At 37.7% G+C, this 21,635-nt stretch overlaps 1 pseudogene; it reads left to right on the forward strand.

The window, feature by feature from the left end:
• Positions 1-1,893: 1,893 nt before the first annotated feature.
• On the forward strand, positions 1,894-19,942 carry LOC110561413 (high mobility group protein B2-like; annotated as a pseudogene).
• The last annotated feature ends 1,693 nt before the right edge of the window (positions 19,943-21,635 follow it).

Here is a 21,635-nt window from a genome sequence, read left to right on the forward strand (position 1 = left end):
ATTTCACATCATGCACCCCAACCCCACTCATCTCCCTGTCTCTTCATACATGTCATCTGTCCTTGCAACCTCCCTCCACAAAAAGAAAAAAAAAAAGATTCACATTGTGAAAGTTGTAGCATGTCACAGTGTTTCCCACAGTATCCCTTTTTGTCCACACTTCTCTGCTTGCAAATTTCGCTGCAACGAGCCTGGTGCAAGGCCTCTGGATTCTGCTCTACTACCAATACTAGAACCTCCCTAGAATTCCTCTTGAATTTTTGTTGTTTCTCTGTGTCATGTAGGGCTGACCCCTTCATGTACTTCAGCAGTTCATAGATGGGGTAGATGTTGGATTGGGACATCTGAAAGCCCTGGATATGGTCCTGAGTGGTATCTGAACTGGTCATCCCTCCAGCTCTCCCACACTCATACCATCAAGGTGAGCTCTTCATCCAGTGCTACTGCCCAGGCTAGCTCATCCAGTGCTACCCATCGAGACATATCTATGCCCTCTGTTGTCTGCCAGGCCAGTTCACCTGCACCCATGCTAGTGAGCCAGCTCTATTTTACTGCCCAGGCAAGGTACAGGGCTTTCACTCCTGAGTGCTGCAGCAGTGGGTAAGGGGCCAGACCAGCTCTCCATGACCCCTGAAACCAGGGCCAGCTCTGTTGGACTCCCAAGGCAAGGTGTAGGGCTCTTTCCCAACTGCTGCAGCAAGTGAGGGGCAAGGCCAGCTCTCATGACCAGAGGTCCAGCTCTCCAACTCGCTACAGGTGGCTAGGGCAAGAGGTTGGCATCTCCTCCTCATTCGTGGCAAGCATAGCAGACAAGTGCAAGGGCAGCTCTTCTGTACTCCTGCCCTCAGGGCCGGCTCCCCTGAAACGCCCACAAACAGGGCCAGCTCTACCCTACCAATAAAATAATATTTTGTGATCTTCTTTTAACTGCCTTTGAATTCTGTAATGTTCCTAATTCTCATAGTATTAAGTTCAAAATCTTTATTGCCAGGCAAAAAGCCAACATCAGGACCGCAGATTATACCCTACCCTCCATTATCAGCCTACCATCCCCATTTACCCAATTATATAGGATTATGTTCAAGTTTATCAGCACCTCTCACTCCCTTTTCAATTCTTTACTTTCTCCCTTTCTGTTTTTGGTATTTCAATAATGGTTTTTTTTTTTTTATCTGAAAAAATGGCATCTTGTGAAGATGTATTTAATACCGAAGAACAGACAAAGATATCTTGTCAAGTACCCACTACCTCAAAAAGAAAGCCAATACTTTTGCAAACACACAAACTGCATGAAATTGTTTACTTTTAATGCACTTATAGACCTAATGGGACTGTGGTGATCTCTGAGGAAAAAACAAAAATAAAAAATGAAAACAAAACAAAACAAAAACAAACAAACAAAAAACCAACCCAGAAAACCCAGATTTTCTTCATAGGTCTCCATTAACATGTTACCACAAGCTTAGTGGTATAAAGTAACAAACATTTGATCTTTAGTTGGGAAGATCAGCTGTTTAATAAAATGTCAAAGTCAAGATGAAGTCATCAGTGTGCCATCCTTCTTCAGGTGGCTGTCAAAGGGCGTCTCTGGTCTCTTCAACTTCTCCTGGACTCTAGAATTTGTCATCTTTTAGCAGAGCCATCTGACTCTTTTCATTTAGTGTATGTCTTACAAGAGCACTTAGGAAAACATATAGAATTTAAGAGCCCAGATGGGAAATTCTAGAGTGACTTTCTATTAGAAATACAGAATGAACTGGATCAATCTATTGATTTTCTACCAAGAACTGGTTCATGCAATTGTGACACCTCTACAGTAAGTCCAATATCAATAACACAAGCTGTCAGGAAGCACAAATGTGATGACATGGCTAGTTTGTTATATGGTGAATCATGAACTTTCTCATCCCTGTGGCTATGTTCTTTCTGAAAATGCATTCTGCACTTTGCTCTTTCCTGACCTTGGCTGATGGTCATGTTGCCATGAGCATTAGACTAGAAAGTGGTAATTAAGAAGACAAAGTGGTGATATCTATCCAATGTTAAGTACCTATTTTTTTTTCAAATAAATGCATCATTATGCTCATTTAAAAATTCAGTGTCCAAGTGGGTTCCATAGTAATGGGAATAGGGACTGTCTCTGACATGAACTGATTGGCCTCCTCCTAAAGGGGGGAGCAGCCTTACCAGGTCACAAAGGAAGACAATGCAGCCACTCCTGATGAGACCTAATAGACTGAGATCAGAAGGAAGAGTAGGAAGACCTCCTCTATCAGTGGACTTGGGGAGGAGCATGTGTGGAGAGGGGGAGGGAGGGAGGGTTTGGAAGAGGAGAAAGAAGGGAGCTACAGGGGGTATACAAAGTGAATAAAGTGTAATTAAAAAAATTAAAACAAAATTTAAATTATGTCATTATTACTTATTTGAAAACAGTTGCAATATTTTACTAGTTACTATCCCATGCCCATTACTCTTTTTCTAATTACTCTAAGAATTACAAACTTGAGAAATTATCCAGTGATAGCCAGTTCCTGTACAAAGTTTCTTCTAGAGAAACCCCAGTAATTCAAACAGATTATATTCTAAATTTTCCTGAGGGGTGACCATATTTTAAAAGCATATAGATTGTAAAGAATTATTTAGTTTTGCTCATATTTGTTCCACAAAATTGAAACCACCATTACATACTTGTAACTGCTTTGAAAAATTGAAGTAACACTTCATTATATTTTAGTTTTCACATTTTCATAAATTATAAAATACATGTACTCAGAGGTATTGCCCATCTTCTGTTTTGTTCATGTTTCTATAATATAATTCAGTAGACCTAGATATTGAAGTATACTAAACATGTAATTTTTTTTGTTATTTTTAACCAACTTAAGGCTTCAATTTTACCTAAAGGTATTTACTTGCATTATCACTTTAATAAAATATTGAAAATAATATTTATCAATCATCTATCTATCTATCTACCTATCTATCTACCTACCTATCTATCTATCTATCTATCTATCTATCTATCTATCTATCTATCCATCTATCTATCTATCTATCTGTGCTTGATTTTAAATTCATCTCAAAGATATCAGAGTCCTGAGCGTAACATTTTAGCTTTTTTATGGTAGCCAACCATGCTTGGGGAGACCGTCCTGCTTCAATGGCTGTAAAGGCCTGAATGGTCATGGCTGCATTACGCTGTTGTGAGACTCTAATCTTGCATATATACCACAGGCAAACCAAGGAGACCAACACCAGAAGGCTTGCTAACGCTCCCATGCCCGCCCATTCCTTCAGATGATTCATGGCGGCAGCTAAAATGTTATGCTCAGGATGCGAGGCTAAGCACTGCACTCAGGGTCAGCCGCTTTCGACCCAGAGAAGAGCATGTCTGATTGCATGCGGGTTGATTCCCCTGAGAAAAAGGTATCGGATGGGTCTGATGCTCTTTGGGTGGATGACACTTAATGAACATCAGTACAAAGTCCCAATTTATTTCTAATATCAGAGATCAGACCTCTACTCTTGCCTGATGCGTCTAAAACAAAAAGGGGGAACTGCAGAGATCTGTGTAATGCCGTGCCTTAAAGATGGAGCTGGTTTCCGCCTTCCACCTTCCCGATGGTGAGTGCTCTCTGTCACGAACAACTCCACATTTGGCTAAGGCCGAGGATCTGGCTTGCTTCCATGTATGTGGACCTATCTGCATTGCCCACGTGGCACGCCTGGGTTGGCTACCCAGAGGCTATTTAAGCTGTGGGCTGGCTTTCCCCAGGGTCAGATGATTGTTCAAGGTTCCTGAATAAACTGCATTAAAAAAAAAAAAAAAAAAAAAAAAGATATCAGAGTCAAAAGTTCCTGACTGATTAATTATTACCGTCTTTAGGATTTCTCAAGAGTCTCAGTCTTATGCTCAGTTTCTTCAGCATTTTCTTTGTTACTATTCCCAGTCATAGCGCTTCCTTCTTTTGTGTCTCATCTTTGCAAACATGCAAGTAGCAAGAGTTCTTAATCCAGATTTACTCAGTACCTAAACCCTACTAACATTTTCTTCTCTGTGGGTACAATACTTAATTTTAACATAAAATTTCACTTCTGATATACCCAGAATCCTCTTAATCTCTCCTTCCATGAAGAGCTTCTAGTCATGTGATCTTCTCTATACCTGCCCACCTCCTTTTTTTTGAATTTCTTGAAATCTTTTTATGTCCAGCATTTATGTTTAACAGAGTAGAGTGCCAGACAATATGGAGAGGCAAACTTGTTAAATTTTTTCAAATTGGGTCAACTACCAAGGGAATTGTTGACTTTGTTTGGTGTGAAAACTTGAGTCAGGTACATACTGTGGAATATTTTAATTTGAGTTTCTGTTAAATTGCCTGGAATGATGCCAAGCCATGTGTTATTCATGATTTGTTTCTCCACCCTGCCTCCTCCACTATTACCCACATTCATCTGACCGTAAAAGGCCTTCTAACTAGGACAAACTCATCCATGTTTGGGTTCCTCAAATGTTTCAAGCTATTTTTCCAACTGTTGAGGTTTGGCAAACTATTGTTAGATTTTTGCCAAGGTGGTTATTTTTTTTTCTTTTTAATTTTTAAGCTAGAGTGTATTGCCAGGGAAATATAGACCATATGTTCCTTATGTATTTATACATAACTCATGAAAATAGGTTAATCATTATGTATATCCCCAATATCTGCATGCTATTCCTTATTTATCTCTTGGTGTCTTTGGAAATATTTCACCTCTTGTATTTAGATGAAGTATTGAATTAATTTTGATTCTGATAGAGCAACACTTTGGGAAACAATTGCAATACATTTTTCATTTCTTGCATTACTTTTATCTGAAATAAATGTCCTCTGTTGACTAATTCATCAAAAAATTAAGTTAGTTAAGAAAACTAACAAGTAACACATGCAAAAGTTAGAAATCAATGAGGAATGAGCTTTTCACATTTTGTTCATAATCATAGTCGCAAAAAGAATTCTCGTTTTTTTCCACTCTTAATAAGAAACTTTTTCCAGAAGTTAAAATAACACAAGTCCTCAAGAAAGACTCATCAGGATTCTTTTCATTTTTAAAAGCATACACCAAAATTTTCTTCTTCAACTTTAATCTCCATGTTTAAAGACCTTCTTACACTTATATTAGATTTGAACATTTTTTCTTATATTTAAATATGTCTCATTACCATTTAATTTAATTAATATTTTAAGTGCGTTTCACCTGATGCCCCCCCCCATATTATTAAACTACTGTCACTGTCATCATAATCAACAGGTCTCCTCTCAGATGAGTTTTGGTCTTCAGCATTCTCTGCCTCCAATACAGACTGAGATATTAGGGGACCATTCTGGGTCCATGAATAGATATTTCTAAATCTTTTTTTAATTTAATTATATATATTTTTTATTATTAGTTACATTTTATTAATTCTGTATTCCAGCTGTATTCCACTTCCTCATTCCCTCCCAATCCCACTCTCCCTCCCTCATCTACACCCTGCCCCTTTCCAAGTCCACTGATTGAGGAGAACCTCCTCTCCTTTCATCTGACCCTAGCTTATCAGGTATCTTCAGGACTGTCTGCAAAGTCCTTTTCTGTGACCTAGCAGGACTGCTCCTCCCTTGGGGGGTGGGGAGGTCAAAGAGCCTGCCATTGAGTTCCTGTCAGAAATAGTCCCTGTCCCCCTTACTATGGGAAACCAATTGGTTACTGAGATACCACAGGCCCTGAATTTGAATATTTCCAGCTTTCCGCTCCTCTTGGGTGTATTTGCTTCCTTTTTTCTCTAGGGCTTTCAGTTGGGCCATTAAGTTGCTTGTACGAGATGTCACAAATTTCTTCTTGAAGGCACTTAGTGCTATGAATTTTTCTCTGAGCACTTCTTTCATTGTGTCCCATAAATTAGGGTATGTTGTACTTTCATTTTCATTGAATTCAAGGAAGTCTTTACTTTCTTTCTTTATTTCTTCCTTAACCCAGCTATCATTGAGCAGCAAGTTGTTCGGTTTCCTTGTGCTTGTAGGATTTTTTCTAATTCCTTTTTGTTGAGGTCCAGCTTTAGTCCATGGTGGTCAGATAGATTACAGGGGATTATTTCAACCTTCTTGTATCTGTTGAGGCTTGCTTTGTGACCAACTATATGGTCTGTTTTGGAGAAGGTTCCATGAGGTGCTGAAAAGAAGGTATACTCTTTTGAGTTTGGGTGGAAAGTTCTGTCGACATCTATTAGGTCCATTTGATTTAGGACCTCTGTAAGTTCCTTTATTTCCTTATTAGGCTTCTGTCTAGATGATCTGTCCCTTGGTGAAAGTGCATTGTTGAAGTCTCCCCCTATTAAGGTGTTGGGATCAATGTGTGATTTAAGTTTTAGTAATGTTTCATTTATGAATGTAGGTGCTCTTGTATTTGGGGCATAGATGTTCGGAATTGTGATGTCCTCTTGGTGGAATGTTCCTTTGATGAGTACGTAGTGTCCCTCCTCATCTTTTTTTTTTATTAATTTTGGTTGAAAGTTTATTTTATTAGATATTAGGATAGCTACCCCAGCTTGTTTTCTGGGTCTGTTTGCTTGATAGACATTTTTCCAGCCCTTTACTCTGAGGTAGTGTTTATTTTAGTTGCAGAGTTGCGTTTCTTGGATGCAGCAGAATGTTGGATCCTGTTTCCGCACCCATTCTGTTAGTCTGTGTCTTTTTATTGGACAGTTGAGTCCATTTTGATAGATAATAGTGACCAATGAATGTTAGTTCCTTTTGTATTGGAGTTGGTGGTCTTACTGTGTTTCATTGTTTGTTTTCTTTTAATTTTTGTTGGGATATTATCTGTATGCCATGTTTTCTTTGGTGAAGTTGTTTTCATTGGATTGGAGTTTTTCTTCTAGTATCTTCTGTAGGGCTGGTTTGCTGTGTAGATATTGCAAAAATTTAGTTTTGTCAGGGAATATTTTGTTATCTCCATCTATGTCGATTGAAAGCTTTGAAGGGTATAGTAGTCTGGGTTGACATTTGTGGTCTCTTAGAGTCTGCATGACACCTGCCCAGGCCCTTCTGGCTTTCATAGATTCTGATGAGAAGTGTGGTGTGATTCTCATAGGTCTACCTTCATATGTTACTTGGCCTTTTTCCCTTGCTGCTTTTAATATCTTTTCTTTGTTCTGTAGATTTAGTGTTTTGACTAGATTGTGACATGATGTGTTTCTTTTCTGGTCTAGTCTATTTGGTGTTCTGTAGGCCTTTTGTATATTTATGGACATCTCTTTCTTTAAGTTGGGCAAATTTTCTTCTATGATTTTCTTGAAAGTATTTTCTGGACCTTGGAGCCTGGAGTCTTCTTTTTCTTCAATTCCTATTATTCTTAGATTTTGGCTTTTCATGGCATCCTTGATTTCTTGGATATTTTGTGTTTGGGACTTTTCTGATTTTACTTTTTCTTTGAGAGAAGTATCAGTTTCTGCAAGTGTGTCTTCAGCTCCAGAGATTCTCTCTTCCATCTCTTGTATTCTGTTGGTGATGTTTACTTTTGTGGTTCCTGATATTTTCTCCAAGTTCTCCAGCTCAAGGGTTTTCTCAGTTTGTGTTTTCTTTATTGCTTCTAATTCTGTTTTCATACCTTGCACCATTTCCTTCATCTGTTTGAATGTGGATTCCTGTCTCTCTGTGATGGCCTCTATTTTTTTGTTCATTTCCTCTCTATATGCCACTAATTGTATCTCTACTTGTGCCTCTATTTGTTTGGCTATGTTTGCATGCGTTTCTTTAAGAATTTTATCCATTTCCTCTTTCTTTAGCTCCAATTGACTGACCAAATCTTTTATAGATTTGTTCATTTCCTCTTTAACTGTCTGAATTTGCATGGCTATTGCTCTGAGAGAATTGCTTGTTTCCTATTTATGAGCCTCAAATAATTGGGCAAGCATAGCTTTAAAGTCATTTTCCTGTGCTTCCGATGAATTGGAATATCCATCAATTTTGGGGGTCACTCATGAAGACATGATTTCCTGATTTATGTTGGATGTGTTCTTTTGCCTACCCCTGGCCATTGGCTTATCTGAAACCTTTCCTGTTTGTTTTTAGATTCTGCAGTTCAAACTGATACTGTCTCTCTCTGGCATCTGGAGAGTCCTTCTGGAAGCTGAGAGAGGTTTTGTGGCCTCAGCATGTGCGCTGGTGGACTAGCTTTACTTGTGGGAGGAAAGTACAAGGGCACAAAATGGGCAAATGCAGGCGTGCACGTGGGTACCATTGGGTTTGAATAGTGTTACCCCATGTGGGTTGATAATGCTTCTTTCTACAGCCATAGACTGTTTAATAGAACTTCATTGACAGGCCTTGAAAACTTCCTTTAGAGTACTGGTCATGAGAATTAAAAAAAAAAATTGCATGTATACACATATTTTTGTCATTGCAGTTTGCCGCTTTCTGGAACCTGAGTATAAGTATGACCTATAGCAGATAAAACTTCATATTTAAGATACTGGACTGGGAAGAATAAAGCTGGAATTTACCTAGAAGTCCTCCCACCTGAGAACTAGCTCTCATAATACTGGAAGAAACAGTGTAAACTGCCACAGAAGAAAAGCGATTGATAATCTTACCCAGCTTGAAGGGCTACGAGCTCCAATAATTACCAATCCAGCAAGGTGTCCCCAGTGGTGCATTAGTGGCATTTTTCACTTAGGGGTAACCAGGTGCTGTATAATTAAACTTAACTCCCACTTCATTGGAGATACTCCATACCTGATACTATAAAACTAGTCAACTATTAAAGGTTGGATCAAGCAATCCAATTAAAAAATGGGGTATAGAGCCAATAGAGAATTCTCTGTAAAGGAATACAGAATGGCAAAGAAACACTTAAAGAAATGCTCAACTTCCTAGCCAACAGGGAGATGCAAATCAAAACGACCCTGAGATCATTTATACCCATCAGAATGGCCAAGAACAAAATCTCAAGTGACAACACATGCTGGAAAGGATGTGGAGAAATGGGAGCCCTCCTCCATTGCTGGTGGGAATGTAAACATGTACAACCACGTTAGAAAGCAATCTGGTGCTTTTTCAAACAACTAGGAATAATGTTACCTCATAATCCAGCTATACTATTCCTCGGCATATATCTAAAATATGCTCAAGTACATAACAAGGACATTTGTTCAACCATGTTTGTAGCAGCTTTATTCGTAATAGCCAGAAGCTGAAAACAACGCAGATGTCCCTCAATGAAGGAATGGATACAGAAATTGTGGTACTTTTACACAATGGAATACTACTCAGCAATTAAAAAGCAAGGAAATCATGAAATTTGCAAGCAAATTGTGGGATTTAGAAAAAAAAAATCATCCTGAGTGAGGTATCCCAGAAGCAGAAAGACACACTGGGCATATACTCACTTATAAGTGGATATTAGACATATAATATGGGATAAACATACTAAAATCTGTACACCTAAAGAAGCTAAACAAGAAGGAGCATCCGGGGTAAGATGATCAGTCTTCACTCAGGAAGGCAAATGGTATGGACATTGGAAGTCGGAGAAAACAAGAAACAGGACAGGAACCTACCATAGAGGGCCTTTGAAAGACTCTACTTAGCAGTGTATCAAAGCATATGCTAAGACTCATAACCAAACCTTGGGCAAAGTGCAGGGAATCATATGAAAGAAGGGGGAGTTAGTAAGACCTGGAAAGCACTGGAGCTTTATAAGGAGCAAATATATCTGGGTACAGGGATCTTTTCTGAGACTGATTCTCCAACCAAGGATGATGCATGGATATAACCTAGAACTCCTGCTCAGACATAGCCCATGGCAGCTCAGCATCCAAGTGGGTTTCCCTAATAAGGGAAACAGAGATTGTCTTTGACATGAACTCAGTGGAGGGCTCTTTGACTCCCCCTGACCCTGCCGAAGGAGGAGCAGCCTTGCTAGGCCACAGAGGAGGATGTTGCAGCCAGTCCTGAAGGGGAGGAGGACATAAAGAGGGGCAGGAGGGAGGAGATGAGGGTGGAATTGGGAGGGAATAAGGAGGGGTACAGCTGGGATACAAAGTAAATAACCTGTAATTAATATAAAAAATAAAAATTATAAAAAAAGAAAAAAAAAAAAGAGACAGAGTACCAAGATGTCTGTTGCTAGACAGTGTTTTCTAGACATGGCGTGGAGGCTACACCTATGGTATGTCAACAAGAAGGCTCTACCCAGTGATTAGATCCTCGTTACCTCTTCATCAGCCACTGATAGTGCTCAGCCAATGGCAGAGATTCTTTGTGTGATATTTGAATAGGTGTAAACCTTGAAAAATGTTTGTAGTTGTTTTTTTGTTGTTTCTTTTACACTTTCAAAATAAAAGTCCACACATGTTTATAATACTAGACACAATTCTTTAGGAAGTATAGCTGCCTTATGATTGTGTGAGCTTTATCAATCTACCTGTGGACTTCTTTTTTTTTTTCCCTCAGTCTGCTATGTTTGAGTGGCCAACTGAAACTCTATAAAGGATTAGCTGTAGTGAAAAAAAAAAAAAAAAAACAAAAAAAAAACATCATGAGAATTTTAGCACTGGGTCCAGGAATCCAGTAGCCATCATATGTAGGTAATAATGACTCTTCAGTCAAACATTAGTTAAAAACAGGTCAGGCTGTCAACACTGCTACCAGTAGTAATAGCAGAGTTATCTAGAAACCTATGTGTTGCTCATATCAGGACCCTAAAAGTTCTGTTATTTGGAATATTGGAATATGTTTCTTTTAGATTCTCTTACAAGCTTCAGTTATGCCTGGATTCATTCACTGGAACCCAACTAAGACTAATTCAAGAGAAAATATTATTAGCTTTTTAAACATTGCTCAAACACTCCTAGCCTCTGAACACATGAAAGGGATTAACTAAATTGTCCAGGATACATCACTCTGGGCCAAGAATCACTTGGACTAAGGTGCCACTGACACCAAGCCACAGCTTTCAACATCAACCATGTCATTTCTATGCCAAAGAGGGCACAAATGGAAGTCAGAGACCTCAGTCACACCCAAACAATAGCACTAGAGTCTATGGATTGTCAACAAACACACAGGAATAAGTACATTTTAATTCTCACTAATCCACACATTTTTGGTATTGTAAATAACCAAAAGAGTCATCTTTTATCCACCCCTGGCAATAGACCATTAGACTTGGCCTCATCATGGTCTGTGCACTGCCTCACCCTCAAACCAGGCTCAGGTTAAGTTTTGGCAGCTCTCCCAAGGCCTTTGACAAATTTATTCTTGCCAAGGCCATGCCAAAACCTACTTACTCTTCCAATAAAGAGATTCAAGACCCCAGAATCTTAACCTACTTAATGACAATGGTTTTCTTTCATACTTAGGGAAGTCAAGCTTTCTACAAATTGTGGAATTACAAGTGTCATCTCATGGAGAAAAACCCATCTGATCTCTATGGTTTTTATTCTGCTCTTTGTCAAGGATGGATCTGGAAGAGAGCTTATCTACATTCCTTCCTAAATTATCTATCCAGCACTAGTGATAGAAGTCCTGCTAAGAGTTTCTCTCTAGTGAATGAAAATGTCACTCAGTTCCCTAGAAAATAGCAGAAACGCCTCAGTTACAAGCAACATGTAACAAAGGAAAAAAACAGATGCAAGCAATTTCCTACCAATGGCTTTCTTCTCTGCAATGCTAAACAGTTAACCCAAAAAAGAAATGTCCTTGAAATATTTAAAGGATGATTTTTATTTTTTTAAATCATAGTTTAACAGACTTCTTTTATTTTTTTTAAAGATTTATTTATTATTTATACAACATTCTGCCTGCACACCAGATCTTACTATAGGTGGAGATGAGCCACCATGTGGTTGCTGGGAATTGAACTCAGGACCTTTGGAAGAACAGTGAGTGTTCTTAACCACTGAGCCATCTCTCCATCCCGATTATTTTTATTTATTACTATCATTTTATGCATACAATAGCACTGTTGCCATGTTCTTCTCATTTGAGTATTTTTCAGATACAAAGATGACAGACACCTTTGTCTGAGCTGTTTGGAAGCTTAAATGACTGTGGCACCATGGCAGGTTGGCAGCTTTGCTACTCGGTTCCAAGCAGGTACTATTTCTTCTGAGGCCACCATGCCTGAGCAGGAACAGGACCCACAGAACTTGCATGATGACCCTTTAAATGGAAAGGTTTTGGAGTCCAGTGTCTGCATTTGGATATTGGCTTTAACTTGGTGATATGCAGTAGCAAAGGTGTTCTATGTTACAAAGGCTTTCCTTTTATTAGCAATGAAGACAATAACACCTAATAGGTTATTTTGTGGTTAAATGAGGTTCACAGAACAAGGCTGGCACAGAAAACATAGTTAAATGATTTTGTCACTGATTATCATGAAAATTCTCTTCACAGAAATGCCACCACCTGATTTTAATGAGCCCAGAATCTTTAAGAAATAACTTGCTAGGAAAGCCTGACAACCTTTTGATATGTAGTGTTTTTCATCATTTAGAAGAATCCAACCCTAGATTACTAAGCTTAGCATCTGTTTTGACATTTATAGCTATACACTACAGATCACATGCCTGCTGTTTTTCCTTAGGAGCTATCCACATTGATCTATCGTTAGCTTGGAAGTTACCACAGAGAGATCTGTGTCACAGAGAGAGCTGTTAAATGAGCCACAGGGATCCAACTGTCTGCCACAGCATTGGGGTTACTGCACACTAGAACACCTAGATCCCCCTTCTACCCAAGGACTCTAGGGATCCCATCGGGTATTTATGGAGCGAGCAAATTATGACTAAGCTACAGTGACTCCCACAGTCAAGCAATACTTTCTAGCTAAATCCATTTTAAACTTATGACCCTCTTCTATTCTGGAAGGAGACTATTAAGCCGCAGTCACTTAAAGTATGAAAGTTGTGAAAAGGAGGATGCAAAAGGCAGACCATATGAGAATCGCTACTGTGTCAGATTTTCAGTTATACCAGCGGACTAGTTAAACCCACTCTCTTATCACACATCTTGCTGAGGTGATGAACTGAAAGGTCGCATCACCTGTCTGGTTGTGCTTAGAACAAAGAACAGAACTGTTAGACCCAGTTCCTACAAGCTCTGGAATCAGGCCCCTTCCTTCTTGCTAGGCACCTCTGCTCTTCAGTGAGATGGACTCAAGAGTGTTTTTGAAGAATGTGGTTTCTGAGAAGCCTTATGCTTCAAATATCCTTTCACCAATGATGACACTTAGCATTTCTCCAAGGCGCATTTATTTCTGTAAATTTTAAGGGCTTTTAGTTCATTCAGGGGCTTTTATTCAAAGGCCCATATTGTTTGGGGTTAAAATAAAGATTATTAAAAGAAAAAAAATCACAGTGATGATTAAAATCCAGAGCTTTGCAAAGCAGAAGAGATCAATGCATGGATCCTATTAGCAAGATCAATAAAGTAAACATGCTCTATTTGTTTCTTAGAGATATTGCTGTTTTGGATGTTGTTACTGCCCTTGATGTGCAGGTTTTAAAACATGGAACTTGAAGAACAAACTATTTTGCCAAAAAGGAACAATTTACAATATTTGCATCTTAGAAGCCCAAATGGATGTTCTTTGATGGATCTCTTAAAAGTAGTAGGAAGTAGGTCATAGGAAATGGCCAATGGTAAACAGATGGCACTGGCTTGTAAAACCATATGGGTCTGGGAACCTGTTCTATCTCAAGTTTGAACTATGGAAGTACATTAGTGGTCTAGTGGGTCCCAACAAAGGCTGCTACTGTTTTCAAAGGAATATCTTGTTCAGTCACTGAGGTCATGGATTCATGAAAATGTATATACTTCTATGTGTACCACAGTGGTGTGTTTGGAGTATTAAAAACGGGTTTATTTAAAACCTTACAAATACACTGAAAATAAGAGGAAATGAAAACATGGATTTTCCCTTTGAATGATTCCAGCTAAAGTGATTTTTTTTTAACCACAAAAGTCCCATTCTTTTTAGGAAAAAAAGAAAAAGAAAAAAAACTTGCATTTGCTCCAAATTGTGTGATGTGCAAACATTTACCACTTGTGAGACTGACATGATTGTTTTCAAGTAAGTTGTTTACCTCCATTACGGACAGTGAAATAAATCTTCACTAGAAACAGAATGCATTTGGAATAATTCTGGCTTTGCAACTAAACTTATTCAAAATGGTGATCTTTAAGTGTGGACTGTAAGAATTCCCAACTGATATATCATACTAGGTGTTATAGGCCATGATTGCTTAGCTTTTTTGTTTGTTTTTAAATGACAGCAAAATTACAAATTTTTAATTTACAATTCCTTCACTCTTGCCAGTTTTTTTATGAATTGTTTTTTTTGTTTTTTGTTTTTTTTTCAATGCAGTTTATTCAGGAACCTTGAACAATCCTCGGACCCTGGGGAAAGCCAGCCCACAGCTTAAATAGCCTCTGGGTAGCCAACCCAGGCGTGCCACGTGGGCAATTGTTTTAGATGGCCTCAAACTTCTGAAGTTTTACAGTGCATCATTCAAACACAGAGACTACATAACTAACCCATATTCACAAAGTCAGGAAATGAACAAGAATATGTCACTAGAGTCTCTTCCTAGAGTTATTCAGGGTTATCCCTGCTCCATTGTCCTCTGTAGCCAGATCTCCCCTTTATGAAGGATACATTCAACTTGATATTACATGCCTTTATTTTCCTACAGTGTTGGAAGGCATCTCAGTCTTGATCTTGGTACATTTGAAGATTAAAGAATAGATTTTTATTATTTATTTTTGAGACTGTCTCCTCCCTTGCTACAAACTTAGGTTTTCATGCTTTTTGTTCAGGATTGTGCTCATATATCTAGCAGGGATCTCACAGAAGTAGCATGCTGTTCTCACTGTATTTTTTTTTTTTATCAGAAATAACTTTTCCACAGTTTTCCCAGTACTGGTGATAATAAATTCGACCACCTCGTTGACAGCTGTCACCTCTTTCATTACAAAGTTGCAGATTTTCTTTCTTTTTTTTTTTTTTTAAGTGAGGACAGATTTTGATGAGGAGATACTTACGTTTATGCAAATATTCCATTTCTTATCAAGTTTCTATCTACAGTTTTAAGATCTGTTGATAGTTATCATGTGAGTAGTTTCTGATTACTGTATGGTGACATGTGCGTGTGTGTGTGTGTGTGTGTATGATGTAAATGAGTGTGTGGGTGAGGATGGATACGTGGAGAGGCCAGAGCATGACTTCAGCTGTCTTCCTCTACCAGATTTTACATTACGGCCTTGAAACAGGGTATTTTACTGAACCAGAGCCTTGTCATATCAGCTAGACTGTTTGATGAGCCAGTTCTCAAGATCTTCCTGTCCTTATCTTCAACTGCTGAGGTTATAGGCACTGCAACCATGCTAATCTTTTTACATGGATCCTGGGGATTCAAAGTCACGTCCTCATGCATGCAAAACAATCTGTCTTATCTACTGAGCCATCTACATCCCAGTAACTTTAAAATTGACCAATTCTTCTAAAATTATTGGTTGTCATTTTACTGTTTTTTGCTTTGTATAAATTTATGCTTTTCGCTTTGTATAAATTTTCTCTTTAGAGTTAAATAATATATAACTTAGGTGGAATAGTGTGTTTTTAGATTTAAAAAGAATCTTTTTCTTAGTTGTAATAAGGTTTGGTGAAGTAATGAGGCATCTGCCATTTCTCCCTCAGACAGACAATCAATCACAAGACAACTCTTGAGTGTGGAGGTCAGCCTGAGTCTACAACACTGTTGTTTTTATTGAAACTGTCACTGTTCCCTATTTCTTACACAAATACCGAAGGTGAGTAACAGGGGAAATGGAAGAGTTATCTGGGCGTGTGACAAACGTTCATGCACTTTAAACAGTTCTCACACATTACCCAACAATGACTGTGGGTCAGGAATAGCACCTAGACATGCTGTTTTCTCTCATTCAGTGTTTCCAGACTTCAATCCAGCTGTTTCATGGGGCTTTCATCTCATCAGGGATTGGGTGCTGAGAAGGGATATGCATATTAAATCAGTGAGTTGAGTGATGAAATTACGTTTTCTACATTTGTAGGATTAATGCCAGTTTGCTCATCCTAAGCCAACATAACTCATATTGGCCAAGGAAGAAAATGCAGCAGAGGATGAAGAACAAATTGGTGGGATGGGAAAGGGGTGAGAGTCTTCAACTATGTGTGGTCACCTTGTAGCTAAGGATCTTTCTAAATAGTCTTACGAGCTTTTTATTAAAAAAAATAATAATTTGCTATGGGTTTTAAAAATTATTTTTAAAATTATAATTACATCATTTACCTACTTTCCATTCCTTCGTTCAACCACTTGCTCTTCCTGAAATTCATGTAGTTATGTGTATATTGTAGTCATTGTTATCTGTGTGTTTCATAACTGTAAATGCAATCTCTTGGTCTGTATAATAGGTATGTGTGTAAAATAATGTATGTATATACCTGTTTGTGTATGATCTCAAGGCTCACCACTTGATATTTGGATAACAAATTTGGTGGCTCTTCCCTGGGGAAGGCCATATCGTCCAGTTTTAGCTTTCCCCAGTCCTCTGAGTAAGTATCATCAACTCTTTTAGAAACCTATTAGCAGGCAGGAACGTAGTAAGAGCTAGTGCAACCGAAAGTTTGTTCTAAGACTGTGTCTCCTAGAAAAGTCAGAGTAATTTATTTTCTGGTATTGTCTATTACACAAACTTTCACATTATCTTTTTATTTTTTTATTGACATACTTAAAAATGATAGTAAGGTGTTGATTTTATGAATTAGCTCAGGCTGCTTATCAATTTTGTTACTATTTTAATTTGAGGTTTTGATACATATATAACTTGACTAGGTGTATATGTAAATATTTTTATTAAAGAAATAAGTAATTTTATCAACCATAGAATTAACCATATATCATATTTATTTTTTAATATTTTAATATATTAGCTTACATTTATTATTTTTAGGAATAAGGTATATGATCTATATATGTGATATATATTTATTCATATATATATGAATAAATTCTATATATCACAATATATTTTAAAGGTATTCCTAGGTTAAAAATGTTGTTATGATGTGTGTGTTCTCTAGTGTATCTTAATGAGATTTTTCTTTGCTTTTTGTGTGTCCCTGTGCCAACAATTCTGTGAACAAAGACACAGCAGTATATTCAAGAGTTCCTGTTCCCAATGAAGAAACAAACAAACAAGAGCAAACAAACCCACAGCTCTGACCTTAAAGGGAAGAAGAAATAGTATTTTATTTGAGTGCAAAATTTGAGTGACCATGCCCAGGATTTAGGTTACCCCAAATTCTGTGTTCTAAAACAGAGTCAGTTTCATGAAATATAATTTTACAGAGCAAATAAAGACACAAATGAAGGCAAGTTTAAAGGGCGTTGGTGGGTACATCAGGCTATGTGAACCTAGGTAATTCTATATGAAGTGTTAAAACAAACATTACTTTGCCTAAAGAAAATTCCAGCAACAAACATAAAAAATTAGACTGTCCTATTTTAAGGGATTTTACTGGACAAGAGTAGTGTATATCTTCTTTCATTCCTTGGAAGTGATAGGTCCTAATAGGGAATTTCAGAACACACTGTCAATCCAAGGGGAGGAGGACAGGATGAGAACAGCCAGAACCACTCGCCACGAGTTGCTTTGAAAACAAGCTGCCACGGATCCAAAGCCACACCACACAGTGCACAGGGAATGGGAAAACAGAGCCCACAAACACTGTTGCGTTCTCATAGTATTTAAATTTTAAATGACAACCAAAGTTGTGAGATGAGAGATTTTCGGGTCAGTGTGGTGAAGATCCTGTCAGGTCAGAGCTTTGCAGTACTGTTTTCACTGCGGGTAATAGGAGAAAATAAGAAGGGAGAACATTAAATATGAGGTTCACTCCCTGCTTGGATAATGTTTCCTGTTTGTGTTCCTACATTTCAACCATAAAATAATCCAACATTTGGAATTCATATTGTACTTACTGTTTCCCTTACTTTTAAAAACAAAACATTTTTGTTATTAGTGGTTATAAGTATATTTTTTTCAAAGACAGATTTTTTTTTTCTGATAGATTTAAAAATGCCACTGGAAGTCAAGAAAAATAATGAAACATTTATATCAACTGTCCTAACTTCCTGGAAAAAAAAAACAGTGGAAACAAAACTGGGGATCTAAACTCTTGGGAAATTTTGCAGCCACTCTATGCTTTTGCGTTTTTATATGCAAAAGAGGAGCATGAATAATACTTTTTTTCTGTAAGGGTTTTATGGGGATTTCATATTGGACTATTTATTGGTTAAGCTTGAGAAGGCCTTCCTGGAGCTGCTGAATTTATTTTTTTATTAAATACAGTTACCCAGTAGCAATCTTTCTCAGCTTTAGAGGGGAGTCACTGGTCCCCCACTTCCCATTGCCTTTGCCTTCTGAGCACCAACAGTGTACTTAAGATCACTCATTTCTAATGCCTGTTTCACTCTGCCCCGGAGCTTTCTCTTGACTTTTAAATCTTTTATTGAAAGTGGAATAATGCCAGGAATGTAGCTCTTAGGCAATTACATCATTTTTAAGCAACAGTCCATCACATCTGAGAATTGTAAAGTCTGTGCTGTGAATTGAATCCCAGAGCTTTTCCTATGGAAGTAAATGTTAGTGACACTAATGCTAGCTCCTTTTTGATAGTTATTTTGTCTTGACTCTCTTAATTTTCTCATCATGGCTTTCTTTAAATGACTGTAAGCAAATTCTTCTCTCAGTCTATACTTCTGGGAACCTAAATCCACATACCCTCAGATATGTGCATGTATGATTCACATAACTCTGGTGTCTTATCTGTCTAAACTAGATATGGAGAGGTGTCAAACACTGATCTTGACTATGTCATGACAGAGAAGCTGGTATTCACCTGTATTACTCTCTGTTCTTGAGTGAGCTTCAGGATTCATAAAATGCAAAAAACAATATGAAGGACTATGAACTACCTAAGGAAAGTGTTTTTAAAGGTTGTGACAATGATTATAATGCAAATATACATGCATTTAAGTTGTATAAAAGTTGTTATATAACTCACTGGAAAACAGAAAATTGTTAATAGATGGTATGAAGAGAAATACTTTATAGAAAAATATAGACTTCAGAGAGACTGAACAAGTAACTATGCCCAGCTCCCATCTTCGTAAGAGTTAAAGGAAAGCCAGTTTTTGCTGGAGCTTGGGAAGGAAGTCTTTCTGTGGGCCTTGAGGAAAGAGTTTGCAAGTAGTGATCTTGGGCAAAAGAGACCCCAAGAAGCCACGTGGCAAGATGTCCTCAGCTGTCTTCTTCGTGCAGACCTGCTTGGAGGAGCACAAGAAAAAGCACCCTAAACTCCTTGGCCAACTTCGCCGAGTTCTCCAAGAAGCGCTCTGAGAGATGGAAGACCATGTCTGCAAAGGAAAAGTCGAAGTTTGAAGATTTGGCCAAGAGAGACAAAGCTCGTTATGACAGGGAGATGAAGAATTATCCCTTATTCCCAAAGGGATAAGAAAGGGAAGAAAAAAGATCCTAATGCTCCAAAAAGACCACTGTCTTCCATCTTCCTATTTTGCTCTGAACATTGCACAAAGATCAAAAGTGAACACCCGGTCATGTCCATTGGAGATACCGCAAAGAAGCTGGGTGAGATGTGGTCTGAACAACCTGCCAAAGATAAACAAGCAGGTTATAAGCAGAAGGCGGCCAAACTAAAGGAGAAGTATGAAAAGTATATTGCTGCATACTGTGCTAAGGGTAAAAGTGAAGCCAGAAAGAAGGCGCCTGGTAGGCCAACAGGATCAAAGAAGAAGAATGAACCAGAAGATTAGGAGGAGGAGGATGAGGAAGAAGATAGTGAAGAGGAGGAGAAGGTAGATGAGGCTGGACAATAAATGGCTGCCCTAAAATGTGTGGAGTGCTATGTGCTCAGGCAACTGTTTTGCTAAGAATGTGAAATTCAAGTGCAGCTCAACATTAGCTTCGGTATAAAAACCTGTACAGATGTTTTTATAGCTGATGAGAGTTTTTGTAGAAAAACTACTGTAAAAAAAAAGAAGTTTGTAGCTTTTTTTTTTAGGGGCTTTTGATATTGAATGTTCTTAAATATTTAATGGTCTCTTTAATTTCTTATGGTAGCAAAAACAAAACTTCATAGGAATGTATACTACCAGTAATTTTTTTAGGATGTTGAATTTTTCTGTTATTTTAATTTGTAATAAAGTAATGTATATTTAAAAAAGAGTTAAAAAACAAAATGTTATCTTTGTGACTTAGACTTAGGAAAGAATTTTTCAAATAAAGCGTTGTGGGTAAAATTAATCACATTTTAATGAAATAGTAATTAATCATCTCTTTGTCATAAAGAACAGCTCAGATGCCAAGTGCTAGACTAGAAGAAAACATTTTCAATATTGAACACTAAAAAAGGTAAAAAAAAGAAACCCACAAATATATCATAAAGACATTGAATCAGACAAAAGGAGAACATAGTCAAACACATTTAAACAGGAAAGTTAAAAGGAAAACTCAAAAATCTTAGTCATAGATAAAATACACAGAATATTTATTTACACAAAAATAAAAATGAAGAACTATCATATGTATTTAAGACTGAAAAAAATCTGCAAGTTCAGCTAGTGATGCAGGTTGTTATGATAGTGGGTCTGTCTGTCTGTCTGGATAGATTACTATACATTGTTAAGACAAAAAAAACAGAAGGACTGGTTTAAACCCCCCAAGGTTTATTTATTGCCACATTTGGAGTTAATAGAATTTTTGTGTTTTCTGAACTCAGAAGTCTAAATTGATAGAACACATCACTATCAGTCACTGCTGGTGAGAAAAGGTACCCTATCTGGAGAGAAACTGTGAGTAGGAATACAACTGAGCATTCAAGCATGGGAACTTCCACAGATAAATAACGATGTGTCATTTCTGCCAGAATATCTAAGTGTCTACAGTTTCACAGAGTAATGGGAATCCTTGTACATTTCTTCTTGAAAGTAATTGCCTGTGTGCCATTAAGCAGGCTGGCCTTAATTAGTCAAGTGCATGGGGGAGAGAGTAGCCCCATTCTTCCCACATTGTTAGATGCTTTGTAACATTTCCTACTGTTAGGCTGAGGCCAGCCCTCTCTATTTGATCCTGTCATAGCTTGCTGTCAGACTTTCAGCTTTGTGTACTAGTAAAGCCTTCACTGGATTAGCAGTTGGAAATAGAACCTTGTGTTAGAATTGTCAATACCACTGAAGCAAGACATTTGGGACACTTTAGAACTTCCATAAAGAATAAGACATTTTCTCTTACACTACATTTTTAATGATGCCAGATGTTATTTATTTTAAATGGCAACAAAAATTTGAAACCAACAACATGCATTTCCTGTAGATGTTTCTTACTGGTTCAGAAGAAGTGATATTTAGCTCCCGTGTCTTCAGGAACTGATTATCCTTGTTGCCTGGATTGTTGCTTTTTCCTCATTATTTGTAAAATTAATCTCACTCTTCTGGCCATTTTGAATGCTGTCCTGTTGTGCTTCTTGAACGGTTGTTTTACAATGCAAAAAAAAAAAAAAAAAAAAAAGCA

The sequence above is a fragment of the Meriones unguiculatus genome, chromosome 17 (assembly GCF_030254825.1).
Source record: "Meriones unguiculatus strain TT.TT164.6M chromosome 17, Bangor_MerUng_6.1, whole genome shotgun sequence".
Classification (NCBI taxonomy): Eukaryota; Metazoa; Chordata; class Mammalia; order Rodentia; family Muridae; genus Meriones; species Meriones unguiculatus.